General features: G+C 46.6%; 1 protein-coding gene across 7 annotated transcripts in view; it reads left to right on the top strand.

Annotated features, from left to right (window-relative positions):
* Positions 1–27,254, top strand: part of PALS2 (protein associated with LIN7 2, MAGUK p55 family member) — a 704,871-nt gene that overhangs the window by 616,021 nt on the left and 61,596 nt on the right. The gene's annotated exons all lie outside the window — the stretch shown is intronic.

Below are 27,254 nucleotides of genomic sequence, written 5' to 3' on the forward strand. Positions count from 1 at the left end.
AGCACCTGCATACCATAAGGTTGAGCTCCACACCGACTCCATATGGGAGGATTTCTTATTCAAAACCCTCTCCTCCAGCCAATAATCAGCAGAGTATCTACCAATGCTTAAGGTTATGCTCAAACACATACCAGATAGCTTCAAAGAACCTGTCAAGGTCTGTGTCATGACTCCAAGGGTCGATTGAAAAATACAAAGCTTCTCCATCTGACACTACATATATTAAAGTCCAACTGGCCCGATTCACTGATGGTCGCTACAGCGAGAAAAAGAGGCGAACTTGCAAACATCTGGTGAGGCACCCCCACCAGACAAGGGGAGCAGGAAGATAGATGCTGCGGGGAAGAGGTTGGCTTTAAAGTCTGCCAACAAATGAAGAATTGCCAACTCCTTTGGCCTCCTCTCCTGTTATGGGGGCACCTCCAACATCTCCCAGATGAATACAAAAAGAGGGTGTAGGAGATTGCAGGTTAATTTCCAACACCCCAATCCCCTGTGCCTTTGATGCCAACGACACAGCAGCAAGAGCCATTTATTCCAGCGTGCTCCTCCAACATAATGCCTGGCTCAGGGTCTCAGCCTTCAAACAATAAGTACAACAAAACATACTGGCACTCCCCTTTGATGCTGAATATTTGTTTGGCCTTTAGGTGGACACTTTGCTTGAATAAATTAAAAAAAGACAGTGAAACAGCTAAAGCTATGGGAGTGTTGCAAACATCATCCTAAAGGGACTCCCTTCACCATTCTTTCTACATGGTGCAGCTAAACCCACGTCCATAGATATGGCCATGCCCCACCAACGTCCTTCGCCACAAACCACTTCAGCCAGAGTTTATTCTACAGGGGCAATAAGTCTAAGGGCTGAGGAAAATCAGGCCTCACAAAGCCCTCCTCCACCACAACAAAGCCTTGACTTGCCTACCATTCCTCCGACCACAAAACACTAGTCTGGGGACAATTACAAAGGTTTCTCCCCACCTGGAGGAACATCACCTCTGACCAATGGGTGTTAAATATTATCCAATATTCCACCTCGCAAACACAAACTCAAGCTGGAACATCAGCAGTTGCCCAAAGAGAAAGTTCAGGCACTTAAAAAAAAAAAAGGGGGGGAGCTATAGAACCAGTGCCACCACACCAGCAAAGCACAGGAGTCTATTCACTCTACTTCCTTATTACCAAAGAAAACGGGTCCTTGAAACCAATCTTGGACCTCAGACCCCTAAGCCAATGTATTCTCACAGCATTTTCACATGGTCACTCTTCAGGATGTCATCCCACTGGTACAACAAGGCAACTTCATGACAGGACTCGATCTGAAAGATGCCCGTTTCCTCATTCCCATTTACCCGGCACAAGGAAGGAAAAACCAATATTTCCAGTTCAAGGTGCTCCCCTTGGCGATCACAACTTCATCCAGGGTCTTCACTAAATGTCTTGCAGTGGTAGCAGGTCACCTGCGTAGGCACAAAGTCATGCTTTTCCATGTCTAGTCAATTGGTTCATCAAGAGTTACTCGTCAGCAGTGCTTCCAACATACCCAAGACACCATAAATTTACTTAATCAACTAGGCTTCACCATCAGTGAAGTCAAATCCCAACTCCAGCCTCTCCAGATACAACCCTATATCGACGCCATCCTTGATTCACAACAAGGTATAGCTTATTGCAATGCTGCCAGGATTTAGTTCTTCCATCCAAACACTTATTCCCCTGTTTCAACCTCTTCAGCAAATAACAGTGAGGACAGCCAAGTGCCTCCTCGGTACAGTGGTTTCATGCATAGCCATAGTGCCTCATGCCAGACTCAACATGCATCCGTTGCAAGAGTGCTTAGCGCACCAATGGTCTCAGGTGGAGGGTCGATTGGATGACTGGTTGTCAAACTTGCCACTCTTGTTGCTGTTCCAGTGGTGGAACAGCAACAGTTTCCTAAAAGGACGGCCTTTCCTGGACCAAGTTCCGCAGAGAACCAAAACAATCGAGGCCTCTCTCATGGGCTTGGGGGGGGGGGGGGGGGGGGAGGAATATTCACAAGATCTCAATGTCCAAGGACACAGGACGCTCAGCTAGAAACATTTCCATATCAGTCATCTGGAGTTGCTAACTGTTCATCTAGTGCTAAAAGCCTTCCTTCCTCGAGTGGTCGGCAAGGTAGTCCTCATAGTACAAGGCAGTCATGTCTTTTTTTATCTCCAAAAGCAGCGGGGCTCCAGATCTCCTCAACTCTCTTACCTAGCCCAGACCATTTGGGGATGGGCACTCAGATACAACATTCCCCTGTTAGCAGAGTACATCCCAGGAGCAGACAACAACTTTGCACATCTCCTCAACAGGAGGCGCCAACAAGTCCACAAATGTGAGCTCCCCCCACAAGTCATCCTCCCATACTTCCAAAGTTGGGGTCACCCAGAAATAGACCTTTTTGCCACAGCAGAAAATGCAAAATGGCCAAACTTGGCTTCCTGGTTCCAAAACCCAGAGTCCAAGGGCAACACACGATAGAGTTGGTCAGGGATATTTGCTTACACTTTTCTACCTCTCCCACTACTACCGTTTGTGGTTCACAAACTTCGCAGGACATCTCTTACCCTCATTCTTGTAGTTTTCAACGTGTGCATGGTAACTGTGGCTCACCACACTGCTACAACTCTCAGAAGTCCCTCACAAAGTGCTGCTAAACAGGCAGGGCCTTCTCATGCAGATTTGTGGCAAAATCAGACCCCCATATCCCTTAACCTTGTCACCTGACTCCCGAAGTCCTAGAATTTAGCTATTTGAACATACCACAACCCTGTATGGACATTCTTAAAGAAGCACGCAGACCAACTACCACGCTTGTTATGCTGCAAAGTGGAAAACATTTGTCCACTACTGTCTTTCCAAACAAATTAACCCTCTAAACCCCAGTGTTCAGGACATTTTCTGTTATCAACTCTTTCTCATAAAGACTTCTAGTTGCAGATTCCTTACCTTTGAATTCCCCCAGGAGTCAGTCTGGATCCAGAGATTTTTCTTTGAGCAGTACCTCTGTGCGCCATCCGGTTCCTTCGGTCGAATCCGCGGGCGTCATGTTTGCCGTGATGACGTCGTAGTCGTATATAGGCGCCAACCCGGCACGCTGTCTGTTCTTTTCTTTCCGCGCCAGCCTACACGCAGATCCAGAGAGAGCTGCCTCAGTCATTTTTTGACTACTGCAACATTCTTGTCATTCTTTTTGACAAGGTCATGGATGCATCAAGGGATATCCCGCAAGACCGTTTTCAAGCCCTGCCACTCCTGTCACCGAATGATGTCGGTGACAGATTCGCACCTCATGTGCCTTTGGTGCCTGGAGCATGATCGGGACCCGAAGTCGTGCACAGTGTCGGGCCATGAACCTGACAGCTTTGAGGGAGCGGTCCGTGAAGCTAATGGAGGCCAGACACTCTACTCCGTGGCGCTCACGGTCTCATTTGAGAGGAAGGTCTCGATCGGCTGCAGAGTCACCACCACCACTCTTCGTCCTCAGTCATCTAGACATTCGGGTCATAAGAATAAGAAGTAGAAGAAGGACAAGCATTCTTCAACTTCACCCTGTTGCTCGGATGATGCGGCGTGGGAAGAGTGTCGACGTTCTAGGCCTCCGTCTGCAGAGCCTTCATATGGGTCTGCTCTGGGCTTCCCTGACTTCCTGGGAGCCAGAGGCACCCCTGTCCAGCTCAAAGAGTTTTACGAGGCAAGGCGCCTCATTTTTGGGCAGACCGACCCACCTTCTGTGTCCTCGGGCACAGGTGAGTGGGTGGGGGCCCCTTCGGGTTTGAAGTAGTCTGCTTCGGCCACGGCTCCGAAGGGCTCATCCGGATCCAATTTCCAGACCATCCAGATGCCGATCGTGCCACAGTGACCTTCCCCAGCGTCTGGTCAAACGTCGACGCTCCGGTCGTCGGTCCCATTCTCATAACCGACGACCCAAAGCCGAAGCGATGTCCCTCAATGCCGATTCCGTTCTCTATGGGCTCTCCTGGGCCCAGGGTTGATCCAGACCCTTATGCTTATGGGTATGGATACGGGGAGAGTTTGGAGGGGGTGCTGGACCCTTTAGAATACCAGCTTGACCCCCAAATGGACTGGGTGCAGGATTTGGGTGATGCCAGTGGTCTAGACACCTCTAACACTGGTATGCTCTCTCCTCCTACCATGGCTACTGAGGAGGGCGCCCCATACTCTATGGTGGTGCAAAGGGCGGCTGCGGTATTGGACCTTGAGAAACCTTCTGTGGAGGTTAGGCCTAATATCCTAACAGACATGCTTCAGTTGGGATCTTCCATATCAAACCCCTTCTTCCCTTTAATGAGGCACTGACGGGTGTCCTTTTGGGTACTTGGTCCAGACCTAGCACAGGGGCTTCTGAGAATAGGATGATTGCCCGCCGCCATCGGCCTGTGCCAACAGACCCAAAATTCCACACCCAACACCCCACGCCTGAGAACCTTGTCGTCCAGGCTTCCTCTTCATCGGGCGCATTCACTGCCGCCCCCCCCCCCACCCCCATATAGGGAATCAAAAAGACTGGATAACTTGGGGAAGAAGTTGTTTTCTTCCAACAGTCTAGCGCTGCGGTCCGTGAACACTGTATGCCTTTAGGGCCGCTGTTCCCATACTCTCTGGGATACGGTCGTGCAACTGCTGCCTAGAGTTCTGGAGGAGGCCCGAACTGTCCTTTCCCAAGCCGTGACAGACTCGAGGGACGCAGAAAAGTTTGTGATTCGTTGTGGACTGGATACGACTTACTCTCTAAGCAGATCGGTTGCATTGATGGTGGCATTGAGACGCCACGTCTGGCTGAGAACATCTGGCTCCTCAGGGAATGTCCAGCAGTCTCTGATGGACATGCCCTTTGATGCCACACGTCTCTTTGGAGACAAGGCTGACTCAGCGATCGAGCGCTTCAAGGATTCCCGAGCCACAGCCCAGTCCTTTGGCCTCATGTCTGCTCCTAGAACCCTGGTGGCGTTCAGGGTCGTGAGAGAACTTAGCACACCTATGCGAGAAGACACCCCATTCAGCATTTTGGGCAGGAAGAATATACCACTGGATTTGGTGAAAATAGTGTCCAGAGGAATGGATAATAATACGGATTAAGAATTAAATTTAGATCTGAGGATTGTGGATATATGGCGGAAGTTTGAATTGAGAAGATGTGTGTGTTTGGAGGTTGAGTAAGTTGGAGATGTTTCCTACCTCTCAGTCCTGAGGAAGACCCGTCTGGGAGCCTGGAATTGGCCCAAGTGTTACCAGTGGGTCGAAATTTTTCTTCAGTCTAGTCACCAAAATATATCTGTATGTGCCAACCATAAAACTTGTACATTATATTTTCTTAACTATTATTCAATAGGTGGAAGCCATCCTAATTTAGTATGTATGTTAGCATTAGTCCATAAATTTATAATTTTAAATACCCCTATACATGTTTTATGGTTGGCACATACAGATATATTTTAGTGAATAGACTGAAGAATATATATATAATGTATGTTGTTGACAGCCATCGGAAACCCTGAGGAAGTCGAGGGGAGATATAGCCCAGATGAAACACGTGTTGGCTTGGCTGGAGTGGAATCGAGAAGAATAAATAAACAAGAATATCTGGAATCAATCTGGGGCTCATTTTTTATTTTGACCATTAAACTTAGGACAAGTGCTTGATGTATTTACAATTAGGGGAACAATCTTAGTATTGTCATTTTGCAAGGTCTGTTTTGGGAAGGTACCTTGAAATAGACCATCAATTGGATATAAAAAGGGATTATGAAAATATTGAGATTTACAGTATAAAGATGAGCGCCAATTCTACTTTAAACCACCCTAATAGTAGTTTAGTTCCAAAGAGTCGGGTATCCCGAGCTGTTGATCATGGCCTTTGCTCCTCCAATCAGACTGCCTCTTCAGGAGGATCTTCTGTTGCAGCAGCAGGGAAGGGTCATCCACCCCAACCTGTCCACCCTCTGCCTCCTTGTGTGGAGATTGAGCAGCGTCAGTTGACGTCTTTTGACCTGCCACCCGAAGTCTGTAACGTTATCTTGGCAGCCAGGTGTCTCTCAACCAGAACCATATAAGCCTGTTTTTGGAAGAAATTTGTGGCATGGTGCATCGACAAATCTGTCGGTCCTCTATCTGCTCCCCTTTCTCAGGTCCTTCACTTTATTCTTTCCCTTGCCAAACAGGGCTCCACCCTGGGCACCCTTAAGGGATATCTCTCTGCTATCTCTGCTTTTTTGAGGTTAGCAGATCAGCCTTCTTTCTTTAAATCTCCCATTGTTGGGAGGTTTCTTAAAGGCCTCACACATCTTTTTCCTCCTATCCCATTCATCATGCACCAATGGGATCTAAACCTAGCATTAAAATACCTTGTGTGCCCCGTTCAAGCCGCTTCACAACTGCCCTTTACGGCTCTTAACCATCAAGACTGTCTTTTTAGTTGCCATCACCTCCGCCTGCAGAGCTCCAGGCTCTTTAATCTAAACCACCTTTTCTGGCAATAAATCCTGACAAAGTGGCACTTCACACAAGGGCTTCTTTCCTACCTAAGGTAGTGACACCCTTCCATGTCGGGCAGTCCATCACCTTGCCCACCTTTTATGCACCCCCACATCCCTCGCATGAAGAGGAGAGACTCCACCGTCTGGATCCAAAAAGAGTGTGGGCGTGCTACCTTGATCGTAGCCTTCTGGGTGGACGATTAACTCTTTGTGGGATATGTGGTTGCAAAGAAAGGGAAGGCAGTGCAAAAGAGGACCATTTGACGATAGGTGCATCAAAATGTGCTACGATCTGACTAAGAAGCAACCTCATGAAGGTTTGAGTGCTCACTCCACTAGCTTCCACAACGCTAGCACTGGGCGTTCCAGTCTTGGACATCTGTCAAGCAGCAACGTGGGCATCTCTGCACACTTTTACCAAACACTACTGCCTGGACATTCAGGTCCGCAGGGACGGCTACTTTGGCCTTTTGGGCCTGAAGCACTTCCTGGTGTGACCTTGGTTTGCAGCCCTCCACCGGGGATGGTATTGCTTGGGTGTGTAGTCAAAGGTAAGGAATCTGCAACTAGAAGTCTTTATCGGATGTACAAGTTACTTGCCTTTGGTAATGATAAATCTGGTAGAGACATATTCTAGTTGCAGATTCTTTACCAACCCGCCCATCCTCTCCACACTGAACGGATTTCTAGGGATAGGAACTTCCTTTTAAGGGCCCTAGTTTTGGCGCACCACTCTGTGTTCTTCATGGCTTGGCGCTGCTGGTGTTGAAAGTCATGAAAAGAAACTGACATCAGCGCGCCGGGGTGCACAGAGGTTCTGCTCGAAGAAAAATCTCCGGATCAAGACTGACGCCTGGGGGGATTTCAAAGGTAAGGAATCTGCAACTAGAATATGTCTCTACCAGACGTATTGTTACTGAAGGTAAGTAACTTGTAATTTATCAGGCTACTGGTCTAGCTTTTACATCCATAAGGCTACATCTAGCTGTGGTGGCTGCTTATCTACAAAACAGGCAGCACACATCTCTATTTAGGATTCTTTTCATTAAAGCCTTCCTAAAAGGGATTAAAAGTTATTCCTCGTAGAGTGCCACCTGCCCCTAATTGGAATGTTAATGTTGTACTATCAAGATTAATGGGCCCTCCATTTGAGCCGGCCCCCTCTAGTTTTTATCCTGAAAATTATAATTTCTTATTGCTGTCACTTTACTCAGACGTGTCAGTGAGCTTCAGCCATTAACCTTAGAAGAACCCTTCTTCCAACTACATAGAGATAGGGTGGTACTACATACCTATCCCAAATTTCTTCCAAAGGTGGTGTCCCAGCTCCACCTTAATCAGTTTATTGAATTGCCTGTATTTTCCCACCATCCTGATTCAGTTTCAGAAAGGATATAAAACGAGCCCTTTTGTATTATATTGATGGAACCAAGGCATTTAGGAAAACACAACTTTTATGCTTTTTCAATTCCACACACAGGAAAGGCCATTTCTAAAGCAGATATTGCATGTTGGATTGTCAAATGCGTTCAGACATGTAATGATTAAGCTAAAAGAACTTTACCGGTTCCTCCTAGAGCTAGCTTTGAAGGCCTTTAATCGAAATATATCTATAGCTGACATATGTAAGACTGCTACATGGGCTACACCGCTTACATTTACCATACATTACTGTGTAGATGTCAGCTAGCTAATCGGCCAATCGGTTCTGTGTACCCTGTTTCAGATAACTGTAACCCCCAAAGGTTAGCCATGGCTTATGGAAGAGTACTGCTTTTCTGTTTTAAGAACATGTATCTACACTCACACATGCCTCGAACAAAAAGTTACTTACTAATAAGCATCTGTTCATGGCACGTAGTGCTGTAGGTTCACATGCATCCACCCTCCTCCCTGGGCACCTATGTGTATTATAGTTACTTTTATAAGGTATCGCACATTCATCTAGCATGGATATCTTACTATACTACGCTATGCTTCCACTCCATCCTCATCTGCCTTGTAGGAAAACAATCTAATGATGGAGTTGATGCCCATGTGCATTCCCAGCAAGAGGAGGAGTCACTCTACCTCGCGACTCAAGAGACTTTCTTTGAAGAAAAACAACTTGCACACTTCCGAGCCCCACAGAAGAAGGTGGCCTTATGCTAAGCATGTGAATCTACAGCACTACATGCCACAAGCAGATGCTTACTGGGTAGGTAACACTTTCCTTAAACTGGTAAGAAGAAAGGTACCTGGGCAGTTATGGTGAAGAATATCACCTACCATTAATCATGGCCTTGGAATACACCATGCCAAATACAGCTAGCACTCAGGGTGCACTTGTACCAGGGACAATTTGAATATTGTAAATATGAACCTCTAAACTAAAATGCCCTAATCTCTTGAAGTCACTTGATGTAGCATGCTTGCTCGACTGGTACTCCGACTCAGTTTCACTGACATGTTTCACATCAACAAGACATAGAACTTTCGTAGGCGCAGCACAAGCATCCTCTGGTGGTGCTTAACCAACACTGCGTGCCCCGAGTCACATGACCACACTGAAAGAGTGTTGGGTCGCTGTTCGGAGCTGCGTCTCGGAAGTTCCCTGTGTGCAGCAGAGTTGGCAGCTTCAGTGGGACAAGGAAGACAAAACTTTCAGCTCTCAGTAAAACACTGTCCCATGGGGAAAAACAATGCAAAATCATATATCGGGTCATTAACACCCATAAGGAAAGCACTTCTTTCTGGCTGCTTAACACCAAAGAAAGATGGAGTATTTTTCCTTGTTATGTCTTACATAGCAAAGATGTATGGCGAGACTGTTTCTTGTTTGCAACTCATGGACGTTGTAGCCCCAGAATTTTGATGCTAAATTATGATTGGTTGCAAAGATAATAAAATGAAGAAAGTAAGCATATTCTGAAGCCTCCATTCTTGATATAGAATCACTGTTTATAGTGCATTATTCATTTGATGACAGATCAAACTCATTACCATATGAAAAGTTTCAAAACCTATATATTTTCTAATTCTGTATGACTTAAGGAATCGGTTGTTGCAGGACCTTTCTTGCACTCACAGGCATGCTTTTAGAAAATGCAAAATCCGGTGTTTGCCAGATTTTTTAAACATTATTTTTCCCCCAACATGGTAATTCCCTTCAGTGTTCCTCACGTGTACATATCGCTTCCAAGGTTTCACATCCACACTATGCACAATTTTCAGTATTGGTACTCCTTGTGCATATAAATCATTAAATCAGAGCAGAATATCATTTGTAAATAAATCTTTAATCAAGGCAGAAAACTCTAGATGTTCAAGATTAATTACTAAACCACATTTGATTGGGTGAATAAGCAGCGCCTGTAGTCTAATTTAAACAGCATGGATACTCGCCCTGCTCTTTTTTCAAGTTAATCCAAGTATGGCATGCTGGGACCAAGTGTAGGAATCTGGCTCTGTATATACTATATCAAAATGAGATAGTGTGCACAGAGTCCAGGGGTTCCCCAAGAGGCTTGTCAGAGGCAATAATAGATAATATTAATGCTCTATTTGTGGTAGTGTGATTGAGCAGTTAGGCTTATCAGAGGGTAGTGTTAAGCATTTGTTGTAATAAGTGAAAACACACACTCAATGACTTAACTCCAGGCCAATAGGTTTTTATATAGAAAAATAATATTTTGTTAATTTATTTTTAGAACCACAAGATTAATTTAGCAGGTAAGTACATTAAATGAAAGGTACTTTGCATAGTAATAGTTGAGACTTGAATAGATTCAATATTGTACACAGTTTTCATTAAAATGGGAAAAAGCTATTTAAAAGTGGGCACTGCAATTTTCAACAGTTCATGGGGGAGCTAAGTACAGTACAGTTCAAAGGTAGGTACCACACTTACAGGTTCAATCTCAGGGGTATAGGTAGTCCACCGTTAGGGGTTCAAGGCAACACCAAACTCCCAGCAACACAGGGCCGGTCAGATGCAGAGGTCAAACAGGAGCCAAAATAACGTGGGTGCCTATGGAAACGGTGGTACTCCGGTTCCAGTCTGCTTGCAGGTAAGTACCTGTGTTGTTGGAGGGCAGACCAGGGGGATTTGGAGGAGTACTGGAGAGGCCCCAAGTAGGCACAAAATCCACACTCTCCGCGGCACGGGGCGGCCGGGTGCAGTGTGCCAACAGGACTCTGTGGAGGGACCCGGAGGGTCACTTAGGTGCTGCAGGCAGGGCACAGGGGTGCCTCTTGGGCAAGCCACCGACTGGGCAAGGGTGAGGGCAGCCTGCTGGTCATTGCTGCACCGGTGGTCGGTTTCTCATGGGCCTGGGGGCTGCGGGTGCAGTGCTTCTCCAGGTGTTGGATATCTTCGGCCCGGGCAGTCGCCGTCGGGGGGGGTCCTCGGGATTCCCTCTGCAGGCGTCGTCATGGGGGTGCAGAGAGGCCACCTCAAGGTGGACACGTTGCCTGAGTTGCCTGGGGGTCCTCTCTGGATAGTTGGTTTCTCCGGACACGGGCCAGGGGCAACAGGTGCAGAGTAGTGGGGACTTGCGCTATTGGAGTGAGGTGGGAGTCCCTTTAAAGATGTATGTCTTTTCTTCTGGTTGGGCAGAGCTGCTGCCCACAGGAGTATTTGGGCCTCGGTGATGCAGGCAGTCCCCTTGAGGCTTTTCAGGGGTCGCTGGTCCTGTAGAACGCATCACTTTTCGGTTGCAGGGTCTTTGAAGCAGGAGACAAGCCGGTAGGCCTGGGGACAAGTCAGGTTTGGTCTCCTTCTCTTCTCTACGGAGTTTTCAGCTCAGCAGTCCTTCTTGTGAGGTAGTCAGGAATCTGATGATCTGGGTTCAGGGTCACCCCTAACTACTAAATTTAGGGGTGTGTTGGGGTCAGAGGGCAGTAGCCAATGGCTGCTGTCCCTGAGGGTGGCTACACCCTCCTTGTGCCCATGCCCTCTGAGGAGAGGGGGCAAATCCCTATCCCTCTTGTTCCTACTCCTCCAAAGCAAGATTGAGGATTTCTCAAGGAGAGGGTCACTTCAGCTCTGGTCACCTTAGGGGTGGACCTGGCTGGAGGGGTGACTCCGCCTTATTTTTCTCATTATTCCTCTGGACTTGCCACCAAAAGTGAGAGCTTGTCTGGGAGGGCGGACATCTCCACTGGCTGGAGTGCCCTGGCGGCACTGTAACACCACCAGGTGTTACAGTTTCTGCAGGGGGGAGGTGTGAAGCACCTCCACCCAGTGCAGGCTTTGTTTCTGGCCCCAGAGAGCACAAAGGCTCTCACCCCAGGAGGTCAGAAACTTGTCTCCCAGTGGCAGGCTGGCACAGACCAGTCAGTCCTGCACTGAAGGACTGAGTAAAATACAGTAGGCATCTATAAGATGCCATCTGTGCATTTTTTAATAAATCCAACACTGGCATCAGTGTGGGTTTATTATTCTAAGAAGTTTGATACCAAACTTCTAAGTATTCAGTGTAGACATTATGGAACTGTGGAGTTTTTTTTTTACAGACTTCCAGACCATATACTTAATATGGCCACACTGTACTTCCAATGTCTAAGAATGGACTTAGACACTGTAGGGGCGTATTGCTCATGCAGCCATGCCCTCACCTCTGGTATAGTGCACCCTGCCTTAGGGCTTTAAGGCCTGCTAGAGGGATGGCTTACCGATGCCACAGGCAGTGTTTTGTGGGCATGGCACCCTGAGGGGGATGCCATGTCGACTTTGCCTTTTTCTCCCCACCAAAACACACAATCTGCAATGGCAGTGTGCATATGTTGGGTGAGGGGTCCCTTAGGATGGCACAATATATGCTGCAGCCCTTAGGGACCTACCCTAGTCACAGGGCCCTTTACAAGGGACTTATCTGTTTGCTAGGGATGTGCCAATTGTGGAAAAAATTGTAAATTTTTAGTGAAAGAACGCTGGTGCTGGTACCTGGTTAGAAGGGTCCCAGTACAATCTATCAAGTCAGCATCAATATCAGGCAAAAGGTGTTGGGGGGGGGGGGGTAACTGCAACAAGGAGCCATTTTCCTACACCAAGGCAAAGGTCTGCTATGAGAATGAGGGTGCCAACTTAAGTAGGAATCTAGAAAAAAGCACCTGAAACTGGGAAGTATGCTAGTGCCCACCCTCTTCAATCTTCACCTAGAAGTCTTAAGTAAAACTAGATGCTTCCCCATAAAGTTTTAAGAGACTTAAGCTCAAGTAGCGTAATGCTGCTAATTTTGTAACAATCAGCCTGAAAAAATCCAAAACCGTGACTCCTGGTTTCAAAAACACAATTTTGTTCTATCAGTAGTGCTTATTAAGGGGGATACTGTGATTATCTAGGAATAATGTTACATAAACACACAAGCAGTGACTTAGCAGTGTTCTCTGCTGTGAGTTAGGAAGCATGTGGTGGTTTACAGTTTTTCCAGTGTCAGTTCACAGTTGGGAAGTACATATTCAAGAAAAGCTGCTGCAGGAACGATGTGCAGTGTAGTGTCATGGCACTGCAAGACCAACAGTGTCCAACAAATGGAATGTAGAGATTTTTCAACCTGAAGCATTCACAATGAGCTATAATTTGCCTGAATTTGGACCTATTTGCTATTGAATGTAATGCTTATGTGAAACGGATATATTACCTTTCCATTGTATTTTCTTTGATTGGAATATTCTAAATATCTCTCAATTAGCAGGTTACTGTGGGTTGAGCTGAAAAAATTTGGTGAATTCTGGGGTGATATTAGAAGCTGTATGCTGGGTGTGTGGAAAATGGTATTTGGAAGACATTTGGTGAGACCAACTGATTCCCAGATTAATGAAAAATAGAGCAGAGAAATTAAGTATTTGTGACTACAGTTTACATACACTTGTAAAACATTGGGTTTGTAATTATATTGCTAACTTGCTGCAAGCTACATTAGCCCTATTCTCCTGTATTCTATAACCAAACAATTGAGATCTAAAATTGGATAGGGCTTGGAGAAATGAATTGTAACCTGCATCACTACAGCCTAGAATCTAGTGTTCAGTTGTCATGGGTTCAGAGCTCAGTGACCAAAGGCATTGCAGGTACTCTTGCTCGACAATGGTATATCCATGGAAATCTACAGAGCAGCCATTTGTAGGATGACTGATGCTTTTACCAAGCACTGCTGCTAGGAAGAACAATGCAGAGCAAGTGGGAAAGCCGGTGCTCTGAAACCTGTTTTCTTAAGATGATTCTCATTTCTGACGCCCCCTATTTTCTCTGGTACTGCTTTGTTCGTCTTAATTCACTCAGGTGAATCTATTATTAAAGAGAAGGTTACTTACTTTTAACTACAGTTCTCCGACATTGGTATATTTCATGGTTTGACATGCAACACAAATTCCTCCCCTTTCATGAGTCGGACATGATTTACTATTGGTGAGCTCTGAAAGTATTTGGGTGAAGACTGAGGGAGATTGCGCTCTGATTGTCCTATTGTGGCACATAACAAGCTGGGTAGATTATAGCTAGTAGTTTGAGTGCACTTGTATGCTGCTTGACTACCAATGACTCCCAAGCTGGGGAATAATTCAAGCAAATGAATGAGTAAAGGATACCAGTTTCGAAGAACTAATTGCAGGAAAGTAGCTGTTTCCTATTTGGGAGCCATTTAGGTATTCTCCTGCTGTGCAGCAATCCTGCATCATCCTGGTGCTCCGAGTCGATTTGGGACTGCCTCAGCCTCCCGTCTGCAGCCTGGATATACCATAGCCTGAGTGCAAGCTAAAAAACTTCTCTCCCTCTTGGGAGCTGATGGTTGCCTGGAATTACTGTGGTGCCTGCACCACGCAGCGTGACATACAGCTGTGCGAGAGTACGCCGGAGAATGCCAGCTGAACGCCCTGGGCCCTCCAAGCGCATGGGGCATTGTCAGCTACTTGTTGAATTAGTCAAAGCGAGCACACATCGGTGCACACAGGAACAATTAGAAGCCACGAGTCAGTTTGTAGTGAGCAGCTAGCCTTGTTACTACTAGTGTGGCGTGTTAGTGGCTCTTGGGCCCGAACCTGCAGTTGCGGCCCATGCTCTGCACCTGTGAAGCTGAGGTCCTATTCACGACTTGAGGGCCTTGCATAGAACTTCACAGCTGCAGATAGTGGAGGCTTGCTCATGATCTGAGGGTGAGCCCTATAAGTGATTTGAACTCCTGATCCTGCTCTCTCGCTGTAAGTGGCCCATGCTACAGCGGGGTAGGGGGGAGGCTCCCATAGGAGACATTCAAGACCCACCTAGGACATTTGTAGCTGAGCCTGGGCCACCTGCCCGAGTTCAGATCCCGCGGGGCCTGACTAGGTTCCCCCTGAGTGGAGCAGAGGCCCCACGATCTTATGTTATGGCAGGGGAGAACCCTCAGTAAACCCTGTCCCGAGGCCCTTTTTGCACGGAGGTGCCGGCATTGCAGGAGTGGTGACACTAGTTTCCTGGCCCCTGTAGGCTGCTCCTGACAAGTGTGGACTGCGACAGCCTTACCCTGGGATCCACCTTCTGACTCAGGTGGATATGCCTCTTTGCAATCCCTTGCCTGAACATATATAACTGCCGCTGGTGAGTAGCCTGTGCGATGCCTGGCCTTATGTTGGATGGGCCTGATATGGGTGTCTCCGGGCCCTCCTGCGCAAGAAACTGTCACGCAGCTGAACTGACTGCTAACAAAAGTCCTTTTAACCTGACCCCCGGAGCGCTGCGCAGGTGGTGAAGGGATTACAGGAGGAAATCCCAGTGACCACAGAGTGTGCCCTGAGGAGCTCGCCGGGATTCCGTGCTTCTTGGTTGGTTGCCGTACCAGACAGTCACTGTCAACATACAGGACCCCCTGAGCTTGACGTCCTGGGTTGGCAGTGTGCTGCTGATTTTTGCTTCAAAGGTTGAGGTAATGCTACTGGGCCCCGCATTTGCACTGTTGCTTTCTTCCTTGGCATGCCCTGAGACGCTAGCAAGTATGCACCGCAAAACACCACTGCATGGTGGGCAAAATGGATAAGATGCAGCCCAAATTGCGCTTTGTTCTATGAAAGACCCTGAAGGCAAACAATGAAGGGAAGCTGCCTTGGAAGCCAGCCAGAACGATGGAAACCCTGAGTTGGGAAGCAAACTGCGTGGGACCCTGACAGTTATGCAGCACAGTCTTACAAAGATTGATGGCAAGAAACACACAGTCTTTCCGGATGGACTACTTGTAGCAGTGACTGGATAAACATGCTGAGCGTCTGTTGATGGTCAAGAGGCATGTATCAGAGGTTGAAGGTGATCAGGTCACAGCGTCAACAACCCAGGAACAGATGGACAAAGTGCTCTTTATGCTACAAGCTAAGACTGATGATCTTGAAGCCTGATCATGTTGAAATAACATGAGAATTGTGGGGCTGGCTGAGTCCACAAACATCAGCAACATTGAACGCTTTGAGGAGCAACTTATTATTGAACTCCTGGGGCCAGAACCTTTCTCAGATGTTTTTGTGGTTGTACGTGCCCATGGCTCTCTGGCCCTCCCCCGGTACCCGCAACAAAGCCTCGTCCCATCATAGCAAGACTTTTGAATTACGACAGACACGGCCCTCTGCAAAGCCAGGGATCTTAAGGTGCTCCACTAAAAGAGGACAGAACTGTTTTTTACCCTGACTTTACAAAGCAGGTTCAGGAGGCTCAGAGGCAGTTTATCCAGACAGCGCAAATTGCAGGAACTACGACTGGAATACAGTATGCTGTATCCCGCATGTCTGCAAGTCATGGTTGATGGGAAGGTAACAATCTTTGGGGATCTGAAACAGTTGCTCCAGTTCCTTAAGCACTGGACTGGCAAGGGGAAGCGCTGTATCTCCCCCGCGATCAGATGACTCGTATGCAGCAGCTTCCCAGGACCTGGAGCTGCAGAATTAATGCTTCTTTGATATATTACTGAGTTTTCTTTGTTTAGAGGTGGACTACTGGTGCCTTTGTGTTGGTGGACATCCCCTTGCCCTCGGCGGCCCTGGGTGAGTGGACAGCCCACCCTTCTGATTGCTATGCTTGCCCAAGATGACTGGGTAACTGCCCCAGAGGCCTTGGTGTGGATTGCCAAAGAAGGGTTGAGTGGACACAAGGAGGACAAGTCCATTGCTATCACCTGGACACTACAACTATGCTGTCAGTAGGTGCTTTATGGGGCTCAATTGTTAGTTTGCTACTGTGCTTAGGAGGGTGGCGCGGGCAGCTGGGGTAGCTTGTTATATGAATGTTGTTTATCTGCTGCAGCACATGCTATGCTTGTTTCATGCCCCCCCTGCAGTTTTATATGGTGAGGGAGGCTGGCTAGGTAACGTTTGCCCCCATGTATGCACCTCTTATCTTTGTCTGGGTTGTAATGGGTGGGTACTGGACGGGCGCAGGAGGGGTTCGGTGTCAATGTTATTGGGGTTCACAGTGTGTGTGTGTGACTGTGGGCTTTTGTTTATTACAACCGCATCATTCGCACTGACGTTGGGCACAGACTCTAAGTGTCAGTTTTTGTAATGATTTGGCACGTTGAGCCATGGGGTGTTGGAGGACGATGCTAGTGGCACAGCTAGGGAGCTCAGTACCCTTTGCTGCTAAATTCCTTACCTGAAATGTCAGGGAATTGAATGATTGCTAGAAGGTATGTAAGGTGGTTGCATATTTATAGCAGCACAAAAAAATGTAAATAGCTATATTGCAGGAGATGCACCTCGCTCCCAGGAGCAGCTTGGTGACAGTGTGGTATGGATGGCTTCTGCGGCACGACCGGCTTTACTTTGCATGCCTGGGGCATACTGCTTTGGGCTCTGAGCAGCTCCGGTGGTAAGAGGTGTGCCTGGACCCAAGTGGCATGTATTTGGTGGTGGCTGTTTCAAGTATGATGTTGCGGCGCTCTTGGTGGGGTTGCACTGACCTAACTATGATGACCCACAGTTTTATCATGCATTGCTTGCCTGTCTGGCCCAATGGGGAGACCTGCCCGGGACTTAGTTGTGTGCTGTGTCCAGATCAAGAGTGCTTCTGGGGTCCACCACTGTGGCCCGAGCCCTCAGTGTAATCGCACAGCCCTGGGGCTTGTTAGATGACTGGCAATATAAGTCCCCCACGGAAGACAGGTATACCCACTTTTCTCCGGTGCATGATGTGCACACGTGTATCAATTGTTGGTTAATGTCACGGAACCTGGTAGTGCGGGTTCGACTGTGTGAGCCCCTGCCTCGAACTTATTCAAACCACTTGTTAGAATTATTGGAGCGGGAACCTCTCGTGTTTGCGTGGTGGTTCCCACCATTCTCTCTCCTAGAGGCTTTATTTTACGGGGTGCTTGTGCAAGCTATTGAGTATATCTTTCGTATTAATATCGGCTTGGTTGCAAAATTTGCCATGGTCTGGGGAGGCCTTGAAGGTCTATGTCCAGGAGGGCGGGGGGAGGTTACAATCTCCAACTACGCGATATTGGCGCCTCTCATGTGACCTAGGCAAGAAGATGCTACAATCTTAGAGGTGGGAGATGAACAAGGGTTACTGTTGTGTGTGGCAGATCAGGTCTCGGAGTGGCGTCGCCACTACTACATGGAACTATATGCTTCGCATCTCTCCAACGAAGACCTTGTGACAACAGACTATTTTACAAATATAATCATGAAATGGCTCATGGTGAAACATAGGAAGCATCTTATGGCCCCATTGCACTCCATGGAGATACGGGCGACACTCAAAGATATGTCTAGCGGTAAAGAGAGGGTATTAATGGGTTAACGGTGGCCTTCTATAAGGCTTACAAGGATATTCTCGTCCTACACCTGGTCACTCTGAGGAGATGGCTGCATGTCACCTTCAATGTGCGGGGCTCTCTTGATCACCCTGCTGAAGCTGGTTAAACCAGCCGCTGAGTGTGCATCCTACAAACCGCTGTCCAGGCTAAATGTGAACACAAAAATATTTGTGACAATCCTTGCCAACCAATTGGCTCCGTTGCTCCTGGGTGTGGTGGGTCTGGAACAGGCCAGATTTATCCCGGACCAGTCTCTGTCATATAATCTCAGGACACTTTTTTTGTGTCCAGTTACCCGTATCGCCCTGAGGTGCGTGCCGCAGCAATACTTTTAGATGCAAAAAAGCATTTGATTCTGTAGCATGGGGGTTTATGCATTGGCGTGGAACATGTCTCCTTAAAACTAGTTCAGGTGCTGTACACACTGCTGACGGCGCACATCTGGATCAGTGGGATAGTCACGAAAGCCATTGCTATCTCAAAAGGTATCAGACATGGATGCTTCTTGTTGTCGTTATTATATGCTCTCATGGCCAAACCACTGCTCTGTGCCCACGATAGTACAGTGCGGACAGGGTCTCCGGTTCTCACACTACAATTACAAATACACTATAACCTCCTATATGTACGCAACCCTGAACTTAATTTATCTCTGGTTCTTTGGGAGGGCGTACTGTTGTTGAGCACTCAGGCCTTCGGATAAGTCCCTGCTATTTCTGCTTACTGCGACTATGTCCCAGGTACAACTGGAGTTTCCATTGCACTGGACTACAGACTCAGTGAGACATTTAGGTAGCCATGTGCACACTGATCAGTCAGTGGTTCTACTGGATAACTACGACAGAGCAGTGCAGAAGCTCTCTGAATCAGTTGAACATTGGAGTAAACTATCTTCGTTATTTAGAGGGCGTATAGCTATCATGAAGATAGTGGTGCTGCCCCACTTTCTTTTTTGTTCTCTAATATTCCGATTCTGCTGCCGCGTGCGGTGTTTAGCAATCTGAGGGCCCTTTTGAGTTGTCTGTGCTGGAAAGGAGCCTGGTTACGCTAGGACACACAAACTCTATTATACAATATGGGTGGATTGAACGCCCCGGTTCTTGAGAGCTATTACAGGGCTGCACAGTGCATGTTCGTTCACTATTAGGTGCATGGTCTGAGGGACCTACCAACTTTGTGAATGGAGCAAGAGGCAGCCGCCCCATTATCGCTGCCCCAGACTTTGTTTGCGAAAGCTGTCCAATACTATAATGTGCTGGACCCGCTGAATGCGACTGTCTGCTCCTGGATCAACAGGCCGGATCCTTCCTTCACTTGCCTTGTGTGCCGCTGGATTGGTGCACCTGGTTCTCCTTAGTGTGGGAAAGAGGGGCAGTGAATGCACCGCTTGGGCTGGCTCTCACTACTATAGCAGACTTTTTCCATGAAGGCATGATGTGCAGCTTTGGAGCAGGTTAGTGTGCAAAGCATAGAATCTTGTGTCCTGGCCCAATTCCATTTCCACAGGGCCAGTCATATGATATGGGATCTCCTCGGGTGGACTTACTTGAACCACCAGCGTTACTAATGTTGACACACCTGTTACAAATATTACCAAATTTAAAGTACTGAAAAGAAACTGAAAGGTTCTGAAACCAGCAGATAAAAAAACATTTTACGTCAGGAACAAATTGACTCTAAACAGTTAAAGCTAAATAAACCGTACAGAAAAGAGCAAAGTTCCATAAACTTGCTTAGATAAAATGATGAAACACATGTTCTCTATTCAAGTCAAACTCAACTGTACATAAACGTGAAATCCGTTTTGCTTCCCTTTGTCTCAGCGCGCACTCCCTGTCTCCACCACCACCATTTGTTGTCACAATATCAATCCTATGAAATGTAGAGAGACACCTTGCATCTGTGTTACATATGTGGGGAGACAGAGGATAGGTTGCCTTTTTATTGCGGCTGGTCCTAACATGTTCCGCTTTTCTAAACCTGATTTCCCTGGTAGTACTTCCTATGTAAACTTTACCACATTTGCAAATTATAGCACATATAATAAAAGTTGTCCAACAATTGATAAGTGTTGATCTTACAACCATAACCTGTATTGTACTTGAACATGATTGTTTTATTCATGCCAAATTCACACAGAGTACAGGTGGTACATGTATAGAAGAAGTTCTTTGGTTGTTGAGGTAACCAATCAATCTGACTTCTATTTCTGCTTGGAAGCAAATAACTAGGACTAACAATGTCCTTAATGGTACGCCTCCTTCTATAGGTGACGGTCGGTTTATTATTTAAGACAATTCCCAATCTGGGAGCACCAGCTAGTAATGCCCAATGCCTGTTCAAGATTCCCTACACCTGATGGCTGGAGGAATTGTAAGTAGTAATAAAAGCAAGACGACTATCTATTCTTATTTTTCAGAAGTGCATCCATCTTAGTTAGTCACTCTGTGTATCTCTAAGGTGCCTAATAATCTCTTTTTCATTCTGCTTGTCATAAGTTTCAGACTGCGTGTACACTTGACCTCCTCACTACAATTTATTTTCTCATGCAGCATCTCATCAAAATGAATTGATTTGATGGTGCTAGCTGGATGAGCACTGCTTAACAATAAATTACTGTTACAGGCCGTAGGCTTGCGATACAGCGTGCCTTTAATCCTGCGGTCAGTGATGGAAAAGGTGACATCCAAAAATATTTTTCTATTTTGTTATTGATATGTAGTCGCCCAAAAGAGAGATGAAGGCTCATCAGACTTACTTGGCGCAAGTTTGTGAGGAGACAGCGGTCAGAGAGGAGGAGGGCAGGGTGGCGGCCTTGTAGGTGCTCTGAGGGCAGCATACAAAATTGGGTTTGTTCAAAGTGAATTGTGTTACACTGGGGGCCCTACCGCCCAGATGAGACTTTGATATGTGTAGATGTGGCTGTCGCCTGTTCTTGCTGCTAAGTTTTCCAGCGTGTGTGCGCTGTCCCTACATAGTTGTGGGGCCTCTGCGAACGATGTTCCCACATCACGTATGCACTGATTTGGCAACTAACCTGTATCGCCGAAACCCTGACTGTTCCACATGTAACTCATTTAATTGTTTTCCATGCCTAGAGTCAGTCTGTGGCCTGTCAAACCACTCTGTATAATAATCTTGTGTATGGTTGCAAAAAAAAAAAAAAAAAAAAAAAAAAACGTATTTAATGAAGTTCCCATACAGGAAGTTTCCCTGATTTGTCACAAATGTATAAGATAGGCTGCTTCAAAGATTTGCTTAGCAAACTGTCATGCTTTATAGCTCTGCCGCTAACACAATCCTTTTGCATTGCAGAACTTGAAGTCAGCAAAATAGTATGTTTGAGGGATGTGTGGCTGTAGATACACATGCTTAGCATAATCCTGCCATGCGCTCAGATGTGTGCAAGTTGTTTTTCTTTGAAGAAAGTCTTTTGAGCCATGAGGTTGTGTGACTTGCTGGTAATGCACATGGTCATTGACTCCATTGTTAGATTGTTTTCTTCCGCTGCCTGGGTCGGATGTGTGCTCCTCTGTTCTGGTTCAACACCATTGTCGCATATTTCTCTTAAGCTTTACCGTCGGTACGGTTTCGATCATGGCTTGTACTCGCTCCCTCTCGTCCGTTCAATGACATTGACTTCGTTGAGGTGACTTGAATCGGCTGCTCGGCCCTAGTGGGCCTTCGCCCTTCGGGACCAATATTACATCATTGGTGTTTCCTCCTTGCACCATGTCCACCAGTTGATGGAGTAGACACTCTTTTGTTTCTGTCCTCAGTACCACACCAAGTACCCGCGCGCCAATCTCCACTAGATGTGTAACTTGTGCCTCTGCCCTGAACACAACAAGGCCAGTTGCGAGGTCTGCAAGTGTTTTCTTACCAAGAAAATTCTGCGTGATTGGCTAGCTTGACACCTTGAAATGTTCTGCCTCAGCATGGGAGAAACAACGGATCTCTTCGGACCCGAAGGCCTTTAAGAAGAGGCTCTGGCCTCGGCTGCAGAGAAAGGAACCTTCTCCCCCGATGACAGCTCCAGCTTCGAGATCAGAATCCAGGACCTCCCACCAGGTCAAGCCCATAAGTACTGTGCCCCCCTCCACCTCGACCCCCAACTCCAGGAGACCACCACAAAGGGTCCACTACCCCCCGCCTTCAGGCCATGGTTGCCACTGACTGGCTGTCTCAAACACACCCATCTTTAGTGCCCCAAAAAAAACAGCACAGGCTGCATGCTCCCAAACGTCAGAGCTGAAATTCTTGGCTTTGAGACACCTTTTGTCATTGATGCTGAAAACACCCCCTTCGGACCCGAAATAATCGGCACCGAAAACCTCCATAGAGGAGCTGAAAACATTTACATTCAGCAAACCAGCCCTCGCTTCCGAGCCTTTAGAACCTGTACTTCTTCATCTACAGGTGGAGATAGACTAGGCAAAAACATATTATGATTCATCCAGACACTGGACGCATCATCACAAGACCTCCACACACAGGTGCAAAGTCATCTAAGAGACAGCTGTCCTTTCAACAGGGTGTAGTTACCTCACCTCCACCAAAGCATAGAAAGAAGCCATGCAAGACACATCAGCCCACCGCCACCTGCTCCACACCACACACATTCACCACTGGTCTCACCTGCTTCCCCTGCACCATACTCACCAGAGGGTTCCCTCCACTCTTACCCAGTAGTATTGGGGGACAGAATAAGGGGACATTCTTTCTGCCACACCACAGGATGATCCCTAGAACACTTACCATGCATGACCACTTGCTGATACAGATCCTGATCTGAAAATCCTCTCCCACTGATGACACCACCGCCTACCATGACGTCATAGGTGGTACACACTTAGCCACTGGAGGATGATTTTATGTTTGAGATGCTATTCTCTACCCAATGCGTGATACAATACCTGCCGATGTTAAAAGGCATAAGACAAACCACAGATATATTCAATGACCCTTTTAGGTCTCGGGTAATTATGCCACGGGTCGACAGAATATATAAGACGTCACCCATTGGCCCAAAATACATGACAGGACAGCTTCCATCTGATCCCCAGGTAGTTGCCACAGCACGCAAGAGGGCCAACTCTCAAACATCTGGTGAGGCACTCCCACCAGATAAAGTAAGATAATTGATAATCCAGGAAGGAGGATGGCTGCCCAATCCGACAACCATTGGCAGATCGCCAATTCAGTCAGCTTCCTCTCACGTTACGACAGGGCCCACCGGAACCATATGGATAAAATTATCCAGCATCTCCCAGAGGAGCAAAAAAAGAGAGCTTACCTGATTGCCTCAGAGGGTAAGCTCAAACACTATGATCCGCTTTGCCCTCAACGCTGCTGGCACCGCAGCTAGAGGCATAAATTCCAGCATCCTCCTTAGATGACGTGCTTGGCTCTGGGTGTCAGGCTTAAAACCTGACGTCCCAACACCCTCTTAGCCCTCCCATTCAACAGAGAACATCTTTTTGGTCCTCAAGTCAACACAGTCCTTGAGAAGATCAAAAAGGACAATAAGATAGCTAAGGCCATGAGAGCATTCCATTCACCATCCCAACTTTGGCTCCTTTCGCCACTCGTCTGATTGTGGAGGCACAAACCACCTCACTTAGATGATACTACAGAGGCTCCTACAAGGGTAACAATTCAGAGGGTAGAGGCAAAGGCAGATGCACAAAAACACCAGTCACAACCACCAAACCCTGTCTTGCCAACCATTCTCCCTGAACACAACACCTGTCAGGGATCGACTACAGCGGTTCTTTCCTTCCTGGTGGATCACTTCTGACCAGTGGGTGTTGGATATTATCCAATATGCTTATTGTCTGGAGCTCACTTCCACACCTCCAAACATTCCACCTCACAAGCACACACTTTCTCTACAACATCAGCAGTTGCTCAGGGAAGAAATACAGGCACCACTCAAGATAGGAGCTATAGAACCTGTTCCACTGTACCAGCAAGGCCCGGGGGTCTACTCACTGTACTAAATTATTCCCAAAAAAGATGGATCCCTGAGACCAGTCTTTGTCCTCAGGCCCATTAGGGAGTACATTCTTTCAGAGCCCTTTCACATAGTCACTCTTCAAGATGTCATCCTGTTATTACAAAGTGACTTCATGGCAGCTCTTGAACTCAGGGACACCTATTTTCACATTCCTATTCACACTGTGCATTGTCAATATCTAAGGTTTGTAATAAATGGTCAGCATTTCTAATTCAAAGTTCTCCCCTTCAGGGTCACTACCGCCCCCAGTGTCTTCACCAAGTCTCACAGTAGTAGCTGCTCACATCTGAAGACAAAACATACCTCTCTTTCTATACCTATATGAATGACTCATTACCAAAAGTGCTTCCAGCACACCCAGGTCACCATCACCAACTAGGCTTTACAATCAACGCAGTGAAATGCCACCTACAACCCTTTCAGGTCTAACCTTATCTAAGAACAATTTTCAACTCAGAACTGAGCATAGCTTACCCCAATACTGCTTAGACACTCATTCCTCAGTTTGAGAGAGGTCAACAGGTAGCAGTGAGGACAGTCACGCAGCTCCTAGGTATGATGGCTTCCTGCAAATATATAGTACATCATGCCAGACTCCACATGCATTCGTTGCAAGAGTGCTTAGCATACCAATGAACTAAAGCAGAGGGTCATTAGGAAGATCTAGCGTTGGTTGGCCATCAAGCTTACCACTCTCTGCAATGGTGAAACACCAACAACCTTTGAAAGTATTCCCTTTCCTAAACTCAGTTCCAGAGAGAACCAAAAACAAAGGACACCTTCCTCAACTGGTGGGAGCGCATTCCCAAGACCTAACTGTCTAGGGACACTGGATAGCCAGCCAGAGGCATCTCCATATCATTCACCTGGAGTTGCTAGCTTGTTAACTAGCACTGAAAGGCTTGCTTGCTCACCTTATTGACAAAGTAATACTGATCAAAACAGACAACATGAATGCCATGTATTATTTCCAGAAGAAACAGGGGCACCAGGTCTCCTCAGCTTCCTCAATGGCTCAGGATTTGGAGGTGGGCCCTCCGCTACAACATTCACCTGTTAGCGGAGTACCCGCCAGATATGTACAATGACTTTGCACATCTCAGCAGGAGATGCCAACAAGTTTACAAGTAGGAACTCTACCTACAAGTCCTTCCATAGTTTGTGTTTGGATCAACCAGAAATAGACCTCTTTGCCACAGCAGAAAATGCCAAATGCCCAAACTTTACCTGGAGGTACCCACAGTCCAGGGGCAATGCACTGGATGAGTTGGTCGGGAATGTTTACTTATGCTTTTCCACCTCTCCCACTGCGTCCATTTGTGGTTCACAAACTTTGGCAGACATCTCTCATCCTATCTTAGTGGCTCCCACATGGATGCGGCAACCATGGTTTACCAGAACTCTCAGTAGTTCCCCACAAAGAACTGCCAAACAGGTAGTACCTTCTCACACAGAACCATGGAGAAATCAATCTTGTGATCTGGCTTCTGAAGTACTGGAGTTTGTTTACTTGAATCTCCCACAGCAGTGCATGGACATTCATAAAGAGGGGTGCATGCCTGCTAGTCCTGCCTGTTACACTGTTGAATGTAAAAGATTTGTTTACTTATGCCATTGAAAAACACATTAATCTGTTAGTGGCCAAAGTTTGACATTATCTGCTACTTAGTTCATTTACATACCTTTGGCTTAGCTTTTACATCTATAAGGCTACACCTAGTGTTGGTACCAGCATCTCTACAAAACAGACAGCACACTTCCCTACTCTAGATTCAAGTCATCAGTCCTTTCTGGAAGGCCTTAAGAGTCACTCCACCTAGAGTGCCACCAGCTCCTAAGTGAAATTTAAATATTGTATTAACAAGATTGATGGTCCCTCTGTTTGGACATCTCCACTCCACCCCCCCCCCCCCCCCCCACCCCCCCATTTGTATCCTAGAAGGTAACATTTCTAGTTGCTATCACTTTACTCAGACGTGTCAGTGACCTTCAGGCATTAACTTTAGAAGAACCCTTCTTCCAATTTCATAGAGATAGGGTGGTACTTCGTACCAATCCTAAATTTCTTCCAAAGGTGGTTTCACAATTCCATCTTAATCTGTTGGACTGCTTATCTATTTTCTCCAACCTGGCTCAATTGCAATAAGGGCTCTCAATACATTAGATGTAATATTAGCTAACATGTATTATATCTACAGGAATTAATTGTTTTGAAAAGCACAACTATTTGTTGTTTTCTCAAAACCACACAAATGAAAAGCCAATTCTAAATCAGGCATTGCATGGTGAATTATTAAACACATTCAAACATGCCATGTCAATCTAAAAAATAACTTTACTTATAGAGTTCACTCCACTCATAAAAAGGAGCTTTAATGTCCATTCTGGGAAATATACCTATAGCTGACATATTTAATGCAGGTACATGATCTACACCACATACATTTACAAACCATTACTGTGTAGATGTGCTGGCCCATCTGCAAACCAATGTAGACCAAGCAGTTCTACATAAACTATTTCAAACAAAAGTACATCCAGCATGCTGGCCACTGCTTTGGGAGTAGGGCTGCCTTAGTCTTTTCTAAGCATGTTTATATAGAGCCACACATGCCACAAATGGAAAGTGCTACTTACCCTCTAAACATGGTTGTGTTGTGTTGTGATGTAGATTCACATGCACCAACCCTTCTCCCTGAACAACTGTTTGTTACTGTTACTTTCACTGGTTATCACAAACTCCTTCAGCTTGGTCATCGCACTATACTATGCTCTGCTTTACATTCCTCTCTCACTCGCCATGTGGTAAACAATCTAATTATTGAGTGATGTCCATGCGCATTACCAGCAAGAGGAGTCGCTGCACTACCTTGTGACTTGAAATACTTTTTCCAAAGAAAATAACTTGTTCACATCCAAGCCCAACACTAGATGGCAGGATTATGCTAAGCA

Source organism: Pleurodeles waltl, chromosome 10 (genome assembly GCF_031143425.1).
Source record: "Pleurodeles waltl isolate 20211129_DDA chromosome 10, aPleWal1.hap1.20221129, whole genome shotgun sequence".
NCBI classification, from domain to species: domain Eukaryota; kingdom Metazoa; phylum Chordata; class Amphibia; order Caudata; family Salamandridae; genus Pleurodeles; species Pleurodeles waltl.